Raw genomic sequence first — 13,684 nt, forward strand, 5'->3', positions numbered from 1 at the left:
TGAGAAAAATGTGAGCAAGTGTCAGGATAAAAGCCTCACTTCTCCAAAGTATGTATTGCCTAGGCTGCCTATGGGCTCCTGGGCCCACTATGATCTTTCTAAGACCTCAAATACTCAGATGATATATCTGTCCTCACATCAGCCCACACAGGTAAATACTTTAAACCAGTAGTTCTCCAACAGCCTACTAAGCTAATTCAATAACTGAATTTTTGCCCAGTGAGTTGATTTAATCACCCAAAACAAAACACCCACCACCCAAATGATTGATTTATATCAATTCATCCATTTTCTGAAGAAGGCTGTATAACCAATTAAGAAGTACTGTACTGATTTACAACTAAAGAAAGCTTTTGTAATACCTAGGAGCATAATCCACAACCTCAGATTATGTAGCCATACGCTTTTTGCAGTACAAAATTATATCTGCTTAGAGACAAGGGAGGAAACTGAGAAATGAATGGATTTCTGTTTTATTCTAGGGTTGAAGGACACTTACAGCCCAATCCTGAGCTTTCCGCCTGCTGGAGCAGTAGCACCAAAGTAGCTACCGCTGTATCCAGTAGGTGCCCAGAAGCTGCCTTTCATCCCCTTCCTCCAGGAAAAGCCCCAAGCCTCGCATGGGGCTTCTCAAGTCTGTGCCTGCTATTGTGCCAGTGTAGACTTGTGAGACACTGTACCAGGCATTCCGGCCCAACATGGAGTTCAGGATCTGGCAAAGCAGAGTTCTGCCAGTCCCACCCTTTTCCCACCCCAGCTCTTCCCCCTCTCAGCCCTCATTCCACCCCCCAGAGGCTGCACCGCCACTCGGTGGTTACACCCACTCCCAGCGGCGCCGCGTCTTCCTTCTGCCAGCGCTAGGCCTGGCACCTAACTGGCACACTCCCAGTGCCAGCGCTCTTTACTCACCAGATGCCATAAATGTGCTTTGAAGCACATTTACGGCACCTGGCACTAGGGCTCAGCACCAGCACTGGCCCAGGTTAGGACTGGGCCCTTAGCAAGTTCATGCACTGACGAGGACCATAATCCAGTACAGTGAGGAGTGCTGAACTGTGGCCTTGCATTCCAGAAAGCACATCAGTGAGAGGGAAAGTAAATGTCTACCCTGTTTAGCTGATAATCATAACGTTCAAAATGTATTGTAATAATACATAACCTACTATATCATATTTATAAACACAGGCCTCTGTACATTTATATTAAAGGCAATACTGAGATTCAAAAGGACAGTTCTTTGTGCAAAAGTGGGCCATCCTTATCACTAAGTTACGGAAGACCTGTGTGGTCACAATACTTCCAACTCTAGTAAAGGGATCCTTGAGAGTTCAAGGGGTCTTAAATTGCGAGGTAAACCATTAAAGCACTGGAGCAGTATACTGGTCTCTTTCTGTATAGAACAGAATACATACTAAAAAGTCAAAGGAGACAGGGAATTATGGATGGAAGAACAGACAGTTATTCCAAGGAAGGAAGGGGGGAATGGAATGTCACTGTTAATCAGAGCCTGAGACCATTTCAAGTATTCTACAATTCAAATAAGATGTATCCTGATTATATTTTTTTAAGGAAGACTCTCCTGCTATTTTTTTATATCACATATTTATATCCTGAAGGAGATGGCTGTATCTGGCATTAAAGAGATGGTACGATAACTCATCTCCAACCAAAATAGCAAAAATTCCTTGTTCTAATGTTTTCAATTAACTTTCCTTCTTCCTAAACATTCTTAGCTGTCAAGTATGAAGAATATATTTACTACTTGTTGAGAGAGGAAGAGAAAGAAAGGAATTGTGAGCTTCCTGCTCTTATTTAATTTAATGTAGCAGTTCAACATCAACTGGCATATAATAATTTGTCAACAAAAGAAAGAGTGGGGCACTTCTTAAGTCCAAGTCTTTAATCCCTTTAAAGAAACAAAACCAAACTTCACAGCAGCCAAGATGAATGACTTACAGCACAATCCTAACTGCCAGTTGAGCCGGTGCAGACACCCTTGTACTGGCTCAGAGTGTCACAATGTGCTGTAATGTGCTCACAACTCGTGAGCAGCACCAGCCCAATGGCCTGCGCCAACCTGCTAGCACTGCATCCAGGAGCAGCACCAACCAGCACAGTGGTGTGGGGAGAATGCCAAGGAGGGTGAATTTCTGGGCTGGGGAGAGTAGAATGGAGGGGGGTGGATCAGGTCCAGGAGGGGGACGAGATTGGGAGAGCAGGCCTCCCCTATCTCCTCTCCCTCTCCTGGCCCACCCAGCATTACACTGAGCTTCCTGGATTTGCGCCAGCTAAATAGCTGTCGCAGAACCAAGAAGCCCCATATGTGTGGCTGGGGCTTTACCCAGGTAAGGGAAAATATATCCCCTTACCCCAAGGAAACCTCTACACACCTTCTAACCTGTGATCCGAACCTGTACTCCAGCCTCCTCCTGTGTGGCCTGGCTGTGCCAGAGCAGGTTAGGATTGGGCTGCCCATTCTCCCCATTTTAAAACTTGTTAAATCCAGTGGCAAAGAAAAGGCACAGTTATTAAGACCTGATGCAGTCAATCCTTTTTAAAAAAAATACAACAGAACTTGGATAATTGTTACAGAAAAACAAAGCTTCAAGTAGTATATCAATATTCTGATCTTAGCCACATTTTCTTGGCTACCTGGGTGATTTTTATGAATCTAAAATGAATGTGTCCAGGACTGTGATGCAAGTAACATCATTTGTATGCTTTTGTAACGAGGTTATTTCAGTTAAATAGTTGACTGGTCACGCACTTAAGTGGACAAGAATGTAAGTGAACTGAATTACAACCAAAATAAATCATGATTTTCATTCTGGACTAGTATAGTTACTCTTAAACGATGAAAATACTCAAAATGAAATACTCTCTATATACATTAAAACACTTCAAACAAACATGCTTCTGCATTTGTCAAAAGTCATAGTTCTGAGCACACAGGCGACAAAAAAAAACCACTTCCAGAGTTCTACAAACACCTTTCACTGAACACTCAATTTAATCATAAGAAGTTCTGATAAACAACAATACTCTAGAAATGGTCATTCCAGAGATATCCACTCATCATGAATTTGATTTACACATATAAAAATAAATAAGAAAACCAGAATTACTCTCTTTAAGGAAGAGCTGATTTAGAAAAACCATTATTTTTGACATTTAATTTTTAAAACATTTATGTTCAAAAAGAATACCACGTAGAGAACATCTTAAGGGTATTCTGTTTGCTACTGTGAACTTTGAGGTTTTTCTATGTTTGGACAAGCTCCAGAAGAGATTAACCAAGTTGGACTACTAATTGGGGCATACAAAACAAGAGCCCAGGCCAGAGAACTGAAGGCTGTATGTATTGCAAATATATACAAAGGAGCTAAGAAGAGAAAACACAAACACAACTGTGCCAAAAAAAAAGAAGTGTGGGAGAAGCTAGTATTCATACACAAAATGAACATCTTAAAAGCAGCAAATGTCTCATTATTTCACATTAATTATGAGCATTCAGGATGGTAGGAGAATGAATTGCAGGAACACAAGTAGCAAGATACCATTTGCTAACAAAAATCCCTTGAAGATTTTCTCTGCAGGTTAGATCACATTGTGCTGTATTTTTTCTTCCTTGAACCAAATCACCAAAAAAGGCCAGAAGCTCAAGTTTGGGATTCATAAAGAGACAGTGGAGGGAAGGTGAGCAGAGGATAGCCCGTATCTGGCAGGTCTTCCTTGTTCTACAGAGCTCAAGAATGCATTTTTACACTACCAGATCAAACGCCTCTACACTACAGTGTTTGGAAATGCCTTGAGCAGCCAGGGCTGTACCATCAACACCAGGCTTTCCTTTGGAGTAGGACACTAGGGAAAAGGAGCTATTTTTGCCTTACACCTCGCAGCCCAAGCGTTCAAAATCCAGGATTCCTGTGCTGGGGGCACCCTTCGCCTTTATTTTGGGGGTGGGGTGGGGGGTGGGGAAAGCGAAACAGACGATGCCTTCACAACTGGGAAACCAGAAGCCGAGGCATAGCCATCTAAGGCTGCGAATGATCACCTCCTCTCTGTTTTCCCCTTCTCCCCAAAGCCCCCCACCCCTTCTGCTGGAAGAAGGAAGGCAAGCCTATTCTAGAAGGGTGGGGGTGGGGAGAGAACCTCCCAGCGCCCCCTCTTCAGCCACGTCTTCGAACGTTGTGTATCATTTTATAAAGCTACATTGTATTCTGTGGACGTGCCCTGCAGACGCAGCGGCAGGAGGCTGTTTGGGGGGAGAACTGGGCTGGGGGAGCCGCGGCTGGGCTCAGGGCTGCTGGCCAGGGCGCGGGGGGCCCGGCTCCCTTTCCCCCCAGGTTTTTCTCGCCCTGTCACAGCCCTGAGCCGCAGGTAGGGAGAGTTAAGAGATTTAAAGAGAAATTGCTACATTGTAACAAACTCACCGTGATGTTTGAGCAGCAGTCAGCGCGGGGTCTCCGAGACATCCCCGCACGGGCTCCGGAGGCAGGACCCGAGCAGGGACAGACTCTTAGAGGGCCGGCTCGGTGCCTGATTGCAGCGCTGCAGAGCTTCCTTTGCAAAGCTGCGATGCAAAAAAAAAATTTTTTTAATGGGAAAGGGGGGTGGGGGAGTAAACATGCACACCTACAATGCCACTTTGCAGTTTTAAAAGAATATATATATTTTTTTTTAATCAAGGTCTTCCTCCACCCCTCGCAAGTAATTTGCATTGCCTCGCCCCACCCCCTCTCCTTCTTCCAAAATAGCCACACACGCGCGCACGCTCAAAGCAGAGCCGCGCACGGAGGCATCGCCACGGGGCTGTCAAGCGCGGGGGTGAGTTAAAGGCACAGCCGCACAGCCCGTGATTGACACCTACCTCCAGCTCAGCCTCGAGTGCTCAGGTGGCCGGGTCTGGCAGCAGGGCAGGCACACCGCAGCCGGGCAGGGAAGCACCACCGGGAGAGAAGCTTCCGCTCGTCTGAAACAGCAAAGATTTGGAAGAGATTAGAGACCCCTTGGCTGAATTCCAGGACTGGACCTCAGCAGCTTGGCACCAAAATATGAAGACTACTTGTACAGGGTGCATAAAGAGATGCATGTTTAATTCAGAAAGGTCCTGCTTCATTCAAAGCCATTTCTGCCCAACGTTGCATATATGCAACAGGGACCAAATCCTAACCAACTTCCCAGCATTGGCAGTGCTGTGCCAATGGGGCACATGCTGCATCCCGCAGTTGGGTGGCACTCACAGAGGCCTCCTCAAGGTCAGGGAATGTTTGTCCCCTTACCTTGGAGCGGGAAAGTTGGTTAGGATTGTCCCCTGGGTTGGGCAAAAATGGGTCAAGCTCTGAAGCAGTGGCATAGCTAATGATCATGTAACCCGGTGCCAAGTTCAAAATGTTGCCCCGGAAATGATGTCACAACCAGAAGTGAAGTCACACCCAGGCTTTTTAAAAAGTGAAAATTGGGAGGAAACCACCTCCTCCCCCCAGCATGTCACCACCACTTGCTCTGCTCTCTCCCCCCAATCAGTGGCATAGCTAAGGCATATATCTGCTACCCAGGGTCAAAGAAGATTTTATAGCCCACCCGCCACCTCATGACAAAATCAAATTTAATTAAGTAAATAAATAAAAAAGTTATTGGTTCCATGCTGTATCATAATAACATCTCATTGACACTCAAAACAATCAGTCTCATAGGTCAGTTTGGAGTTAAGCAAATCCACTTTTTGTTCCACAAGGCAATTGTGTTTTCATTTTGGCCATGATTAATTGGCCATACCTTTTGATAGAATACAGATATTCCAATGCAGTTTCTGCATTGCATTCTGCATTAAATTACCTTTCCAATGATATATAACATTATGGAATTATTCATACATACCAAGATTTTCACAATTTTGGTCACTCGTGTCAAGCTCAGCTTGTTTCCCAACTAAAACTTGATGCCTGGTGCAACTGCTACCCCCTGCACCCCCTTAGCTACGCCACTGCTCTGAAGGGCTCAGTCCAAGGTAACAGCGCCTTAGGGCCCAATCCTATCCAACTTTCCAGCTCTGGGGTAGCCACAATGCACCCTGTGGTAAGGGAACACATGTTCCCATACCTTGAGAAAGCCCCAATGAATGCCCATCCACCACAGGAGGCAGCGCACACGCCACTGGCACAACTGCACCAGCACTAGAAAATTGGATAGGATTGGGCCCTAAAATGGCAATTTTTATAGCTAAATCTTCAAATTACTATCAATCACACATACTGTATGAGTCAAGAAATGTGGTGAGAAAGGGGCAGGGTGACCAGATGTTATAACCACAAAAGAGGACCAGGCACCCCAAAATGTCGGACATCCAAGAAAAATGTTGGACATGACAAAGTAAAAGCTAAAAACACTTGTATATTGATTTCATGTGCTCAATTTAAAAACTATATTAATTATTACATTTAAAATTATATTACATTACATATAATTTATTAATTACAAGAAAGCTAAGTGCTGCCTGCATCCCCTGGGGGCTGGGGATAAGAATAGGCCCTCAGTTTGGCTGTACTTGTCGTAAGAGGCGACTAAACAGCCACCGGGTAGATGGGACTCGTCAGCCTGGGAAGGCAGCTCATCTGAGAGAAAGAAAACTCTGATCCCAAACCTCCACTGCCTTGTGGCTACATCCAGTTATGGAAAAGGCTTCAAGAGTCAACCTCGAGGCAAAATCCGGAGCTGGAGTCCCTAAGGCAGTTCATGGCTGAACACAGTCATGTTCTGGCAACTCCTGCGACGCCGCTGGAACCAACCGTATTGGCTTCTGCCTTTCCATTGGACCATTTCAGCGACGTGGAGAGGGGGGATTTGCTGCATGGGTAACAGTCTATCCTCCATATCTACTCTACCCAGGCTTCGCGCACTGAAGAGGACACTCTGTTCCAGAACACTATTCAGAGCGCGATACCATAGTCTTCCCAGACTGAAGGATGCCAACTTACTAAGTGCTGCCTGCAGAGGCCCACTCACAGGGAAAAGGATGACATTCAATTATTTTCCAGGACACAAGGCTAAAAAAGGGGACATGTCCTGGAAAAAAAGGACATCCGGTCATCCCAGAAAAGGGAGAAATTAGGAAGATAAGGCACATTCAAGACTTCTTCCTTTTTCCTCAGTAAGATTGTAAACAAAGAGCACAATCCTATGCATGTCTATTCAGAAGTAAGTACCATTGTGTTCAATGGGGCTTACTCCCAAGAATGTCCGTACTGCAGCCTTACTGTGTTCAGTGGGACTTATTTTACACATCAGCATGCATAGGATTGCACAGTTAAACTCTCAAGTTGCATGTACGCCTTTACCTGGGAGTAAATCCAATTGAACTCCAGGGGACCTATTTATGGGAAAATGTGCATAGGATTGTGCTGTCATTTTATTATGTAAGCATGTACCCGAATTTCAGGGCCTCAGCTAGAGGTGGGCCAGGATGGGCATTGCCCACCCTGCGTTAGCAGTCTGCCCATCCTTGCATTTACATGTCTTTTATGTTTCTCCATACTTGTCCTTTAATTTTGCACCAGTATATATACCTGACATAATTGCCCACTGTGAAAAAATAGTTGCCCACCCACCTCTAGAATCGTGCCTACGGGCCTGCTGAATTCTTGTACTGAAATTAGTGGGAATGAAGAATGCTTAACCTTAGCTAGACTGTGCTCTAGACTAGACAGTTCGCTCCAATCTATATGAAGACCTGGCCTAAACTATATGGATCACAAAACAATTATAACAGGCAAATAAATCACAGATGAATTGAGGAGAATTCCTGACATGGTGGCAAGTAAATAACGCATGATTACATTTACAAACTTCATTTGATTAAACATTATAATCACAAGATAAGTGTATTTTTTAGACCAAGCCTGAAGCCTCAATCTTAAACATGCTTATTAGAGAATAAGTCCCACTGAACTTTTTGGCTTATTCAGATGAAACACGCTCAAGTTCATTAGACGTACCAAAAACATAGAGATGGGCCAAGTCAACAGAAGTAAACACAACTAAAGAGTAATATGCAAGTGTACATGGCTTTTGAATCATACTTTTAAACACATTACAACTATCGCATACAAATCATGTAAGCCCAAAGCACTTGAACGAAAGTCTGTTTAGCCCTACTGAATTAATGGCTGACTAGCCACTGACTAGCAGCACTTTGCAAGTGAAAGTGTGGCTGCAATCCTAACCACACTTCCCTGAGAGTAAGCCCCATTGAACAAAGTAGGACTTAAGTCTGAGTAGACCTGGTTAGAATTGGGCCATGGGGTAACCATGTTAGGCTGCTGCAATCAAAAAATAAAAGGAGGGAGATTCTTGTCACACCTCAAGTTTTTAAACTGCCAAAAGACTTCTTGTTGGTTTTGCCATTCTCAGCAAGTATTCGTAAAGTTCATTCCTCCTGCAAGCTTTTCCTAAACTATTAATGGCTAACAGCCCAATCCACAGTGCAGTAGCACCGACAGGGTGGGTGCACAAGCTGTCACTAATGTACCATAAGGCATGTTACTCAGTGCAAGTTATTTTAGCACAGGTGGGAAGGCCTGTGGCAGTTTGCCCACACAAGACCAGTGTGCACCAAAGCAGGTAAGCTCGGTGCTGGCTGGCAGAGCAAGGGCAGGGAGGGGGTATAATGGGGTGGTAGGAGGGCAGATCAGGTCTAGGAGGGGGTGGAATTGGAGGGGGTGGCTCCTGCCATATCTAATAACCCCCCCCCCCCAGCCCTGATTTTGTGACACAGAGCTGCTTGGCTTTCCACCAGCAATTTTTCTGGCACAAACCTGAGTGGCCTCATTGCAGCTGCTCCCTTACCTTAGGGAGACCTCCAGCAGGAGACCTCTTTGCACACATCTGATGCAGTGGAGGACATTCCAGCACAGCTGCATTGCAGCATGGAGAAGCAGACATGCATAGGATTGGGCTCTCTTGTGAATTAGTTCTCACTGCACTTTTAATTAGTTCTGGAATTTTTGTTCTGCTACTCTGGACTTACTGATCTAAGGACTGAAAACAAAATAAAAGGACTCTGTTTTACCAATCAAAATGAATTGTGAATTATTTAGTTAAGGAGTATACTTAGGACAGTAGCCTTAGACTTTTAGAAATAAAAATGTGACCTCTTATGATGAATATACGAACTAATCCAAATCATATGAACATTATCCAGTTTCAGCTTCACAGTCATAAAGCAATATGCAGTCAGAAGTTGAACTACACTTTAATCAACATATACAACTTTGTCAAATAATATTAGCAAAGAGCATTCACTGGCACTGATAGTCCCATCACCAGGCCCAGCTCTACAGAAATTTACTATCAAGCAAGTCCTGCTGGTTGCTGGCTTTTTTCCCCCACTGGCGCTCAAGCAAGTAAGATTCGTTATTTTGCAATGCTTCCGTTTCATAACATTACTTTCCCACAGTCAGCCACAAAAGTAACCAGGACAACTCTTAATTACTGCTTTGGATGTTGCATCCAGCAAGATGCACAGCCAACTCATACGCTGAGAAAAGCCAAAAGTTTCTGAGTGTTATGTACAGATGTTCCCCATTCCAGGGCAAAAGTCAAGCAATCACCACCTAAAGGGGATGTGCAATCAGGCAGCTGACAGCACAGCCTAGGAAAGGGTCCTCAGCATATTAAAAACTAGTTTTGCCGGAGAGAGGCTGATTCTGATTGGCCAAAAGTGAAAGAGATCAGAAACGAATGGGACTGGCTAAAGACAGCACCCGTCACCCTGATTAGGCAGGTTAAATGTGATTGACTAGTGTGGTAATTAATAAGGGGGGTTGGGCCTTCTGCTATGTTTATACTCTGTGATTGGCTGGATTTGAATTGTCTCTATATGCTGTTTATATTTGGGTGGGGCCGTGGAGGGGCTTTATAAAAGGCGAGGCAGCAACAGTGACAGTTCAGCAAAAAGAGAGCCTTGCACAAGGCATGTTTTTGCCAGCTTAGCTCTCTCCTAACTTTTAGCAGAGTGGGACCAGAACCTTCCTTTTTTCAACACATTGGGCATATATTCTGCTGTGAACAAAAGAAGGCTGACAGAACAAAAAACTGAAGATAGTGCTTTTAAGAACTGTAATTTTGACTAGAACCAGTTTATAAATGATTTTCTGATAAACAGAAAATGTAGCAGGGCCTATGAGAGGGAGGTAATTTGTACCCAGGCCTAGGGTCAGAAAGGGGGCCCAGAAGCCAAAGGAGGGGGCCCAGAAATTTCCTGGGATCTTTCATTTTCAAATCTCACCCAGACTCACTGCCCATGCAGGGGGCATTACCATGGGCATATGGCACCGACTACTGCCACCAACCATACACACCAGGCCCATGAATGCATCTGTTCCTTATTAACAGTATCACATCTGGGAGGAAACACCTGCTCCAGTAGCTCTTGGGCTTGTGGATGTGCTTACCATGAAGGAGTGTAGAGGAGCTCAAGGACACAGCTGCGGGACTGCAGCTGCTGCAGAAGTCAGTTTTGGTGTACACAGGACACTTTCCATTCTAGTGTGAGCCTAAATACAATGATACTAATCTCCTGCAATGATTTTCTATACTTGAAAGGTTTTAGAGAAGCAGAATCAAGGCTATAAAACCTATTGTAGTATTGTGTGAACTCTTACACAAGCTCTTGCACAAGCATTTGTGAAACAGAGCTCGCAGCTACTTTCCTCAAAACATGGATCTTTGGATCCAATCCGCTACATTAGATTAGCCCTTTGGGCAGGGCCAAATTTTAAAATTTATTGTATGGTGACTCCTTATTACAGGCACTTATTTATTTAATCTATTTCCTTAGTTTTTTTTAGTGCTTTTCCAAGAGATCAAAGTGGTTTTCAAGAACTGATGGGAATAACAATAAAAACAATTAAAACAATAGCTACAAACACTAAAATAACATTAAAACCAATAAACAAGCACAGAGGCTTTAACAAAGGTAAACATTAGCTTCTTTCTAAAAACTGCAAATGTGGGACCTGTAAGGATCTCTCTGGAAACGGAATTCCACAACAGCAAGGCTACCACCAAAAAATTGCTCAGAAGACACAACTTCACAGAAAACAGTTTTCTAGAGTTGAAAAGTTTTAAACCAGTACATTGAGGTTGCACTCCTAGGCACACTTATCTGGCAGTAAGCCCCACTGAACACACTGAGACTTCCTAGAAAACACACATTGAATTGTGCTGCAAGGTGCTGAGCCTGAACTCAGTGGAACTTATTTATGTGCAAACATGCTTAGGATAATGTGGCGTACACAGATTGTCCAGTCTGGAAGTAAACTGCCCGTGCTTTAATCATTATACTGCAGTCAGGAGTAGACAGCTGGTGAAAGACAAGTTTTACAAGCACAATTGGCTACTTACTTTATTGTGCTGACGATCCCTCAATTCTCTTCCTTTCTCTGAAGTATTTTAGTATGATACGGGTGACTCCAGATGATTGTCTCTCAGCAGGAATGAGGCTGTTATACCCGTAATGCAGTTTTCCCCCCATTGGTATGGGTTAGAGCATTATTACTGCCAGGGGAGCAGTAACAACTTATATTAGAACATGTTCTGGCAAAGAACAATATTCCTTCTGAATTAAAATCAGATCAGCTTATTATGAGCTAATAATAATAACTTTAATTTACTAAATTGTACTTGGGTATAAAGCAAGGCTGGAAACCATCTGATTGACTTCCTAGTAATAATGATGCTTCTTGAGAACACAAGATCTTTTTTGTTTGCCCTGTTTGCAAATATTTATGAAGCTTCACAATTCCTTTGTGATAGTTACCTATCAACCAAGAAAGTGATAAAACAACACATTTGTCACTTAAGATTAGTCTTCTGGAGCAAGACATGCCTCCAGAAGTTGGCACTTTGCTCTGGAGAGGCAGGGCTGTTTCAAGATCCCAAGCAAGGAGACACTTGCACAGCTGCATAATTTGTTATGAGTATTTATTCCACAGGCATTACATTCTGGAACATTGGGGTAAGATACTAGAGTACTCAGTTGGCTGGGCTTACCCCACGCTCTCTGGCAGCTTCCAGTGCACCATCAGGTAGGGATGAGTAAGAGAGTGTTATGAAGGGTCCAGTTGCAGTCTTTATTCCAGGACTCCCATCAACCTGTCACCAGCACTAATGCCACAGGAGTGTTTAAACAGACTTAGGATAACGTGGCATACACAGACTGAAAGTAAACTGGAAGAATGAGCTGTCCCACTACAATGATATTTGGACCACAACAATGAACAGCATGGGTATTTGCATCTTGTCTGTCCACAGTGTACATTCCACCCTGACCCCCAACCCTCACCTTGAAGGTAGGTGATAGTAGTAGGTAGGAAGAAGTAGAAGGTAGAAGTAGTAGGTAGGAAGAAGTAGAAGGTAGGAAGGTAATACCAGTAGGTGTATTACCAGTGCACTGGCCTGCTGTTGCCAGTGGAGGACCAGTGTGCACCAGAGCATGTAAGCTCCGGCCAGCAAAGGGAGGGTAAAATGAGTGTAAGGAGGGGGCAGGGGAAGGGCAGATCAGGCCCAGTATTCAAATATCTGCGTGGAAGAGGATTTACCAGCTGATAAATGTTGTGTTTTTCGTGTGTGTATACAATCATTAACAGCTGTGTTGTCATTTGATGTAAATAATAATAATAATAATAAATAAACAAGCAAAAAATGTATTGCTGTGGATGTATACACATATATATTCACCTTAGCATAGCCTCTTTTCCAGTGGCAGTTTATGGGTGTCATTTTTTAGATATGGAGGACACAAACCTATGCGTGTCTACTCAGAAGTAAGTCACAGTTGCTGTTGCTCTGTAGATGAGAATTATGTTTTATGGTTATTTTTAATTTTTGTTTTAATGTTTTAAAATTTTAGATTTTTAAGGGAGACTATGATTGTTTAAACTCTGTTTTTACTTTTTTTGTTCCTGGCCTTTAGTAAGCTGCCTTGAGTCCCCTTGGGGAGATGTCATCACCACATCCTGTGACAAGGGGCTCCACAGACCAACGACACTCTGGGCGAAAAAAGTGCCACTGCCACTGCATCCTGTGGCAAGGGGTCCCACAGACAAACAACATACTGGGTGAAATAAATGCTGCCGCCACTGCATCCTGTGGCAAGTAGTCCCTCAGACCAACAACACTCTGGGCAAAAGAACTGCCGCAGCCGCTGCATCCTGTGGCAAGGAGTCCCTCAGACCAACGACACTCTGGGCAAAAGAAGCATCTTGTGGCAAGGAGTCCCTCATACCAATGACACTCTGGGCAAAAGAAGCATCCTGTGGCAAGGAGTCCCTCAGACCAATGACACTCTGGGTAAAAGAAGTGCCACTGCCGCTGCATCCTGTGGCAAGGAGTCCCTCAGACCAACAACACTCTGGGCAAAAGAAGCATCTTGTGGCAAGGAGTCCCTCATACCAATGACACTCTGGGCAAAAGAAGCATCCTGTGGCAAGGAGTCCCTCAGACCAATGACACTCTGGGTAAAAGAAGTGCCACTGCCGCTGCATCCTGTGGCAAGGAGTCCCTCAGACCAACAACACTCTGGGCAAAAGAAGCATCTTGTGGCAAGGAGTCCCTCATACCAATGACACTCTGGGCAAAAGAAGCATCCTGTGGCAAGGAGTCCCTCAGACCAATGACACTCTGG

The sequence above is a fragment of the Tiliqua scincoides genome, chromosome 10 (assembly GCF_035046505.1).
Source record: "Tiliqua scincoides isolate rTilSci1 chromosome 10, rTilSci1.hap2, whole genome shotgun sequence".
Lineage (NCBI taxonomy): Eukaryota > Metazoa > Chordata > Lepidosauria > Squamata > Scincidae > Tiliqua > Tiliqua scincoides.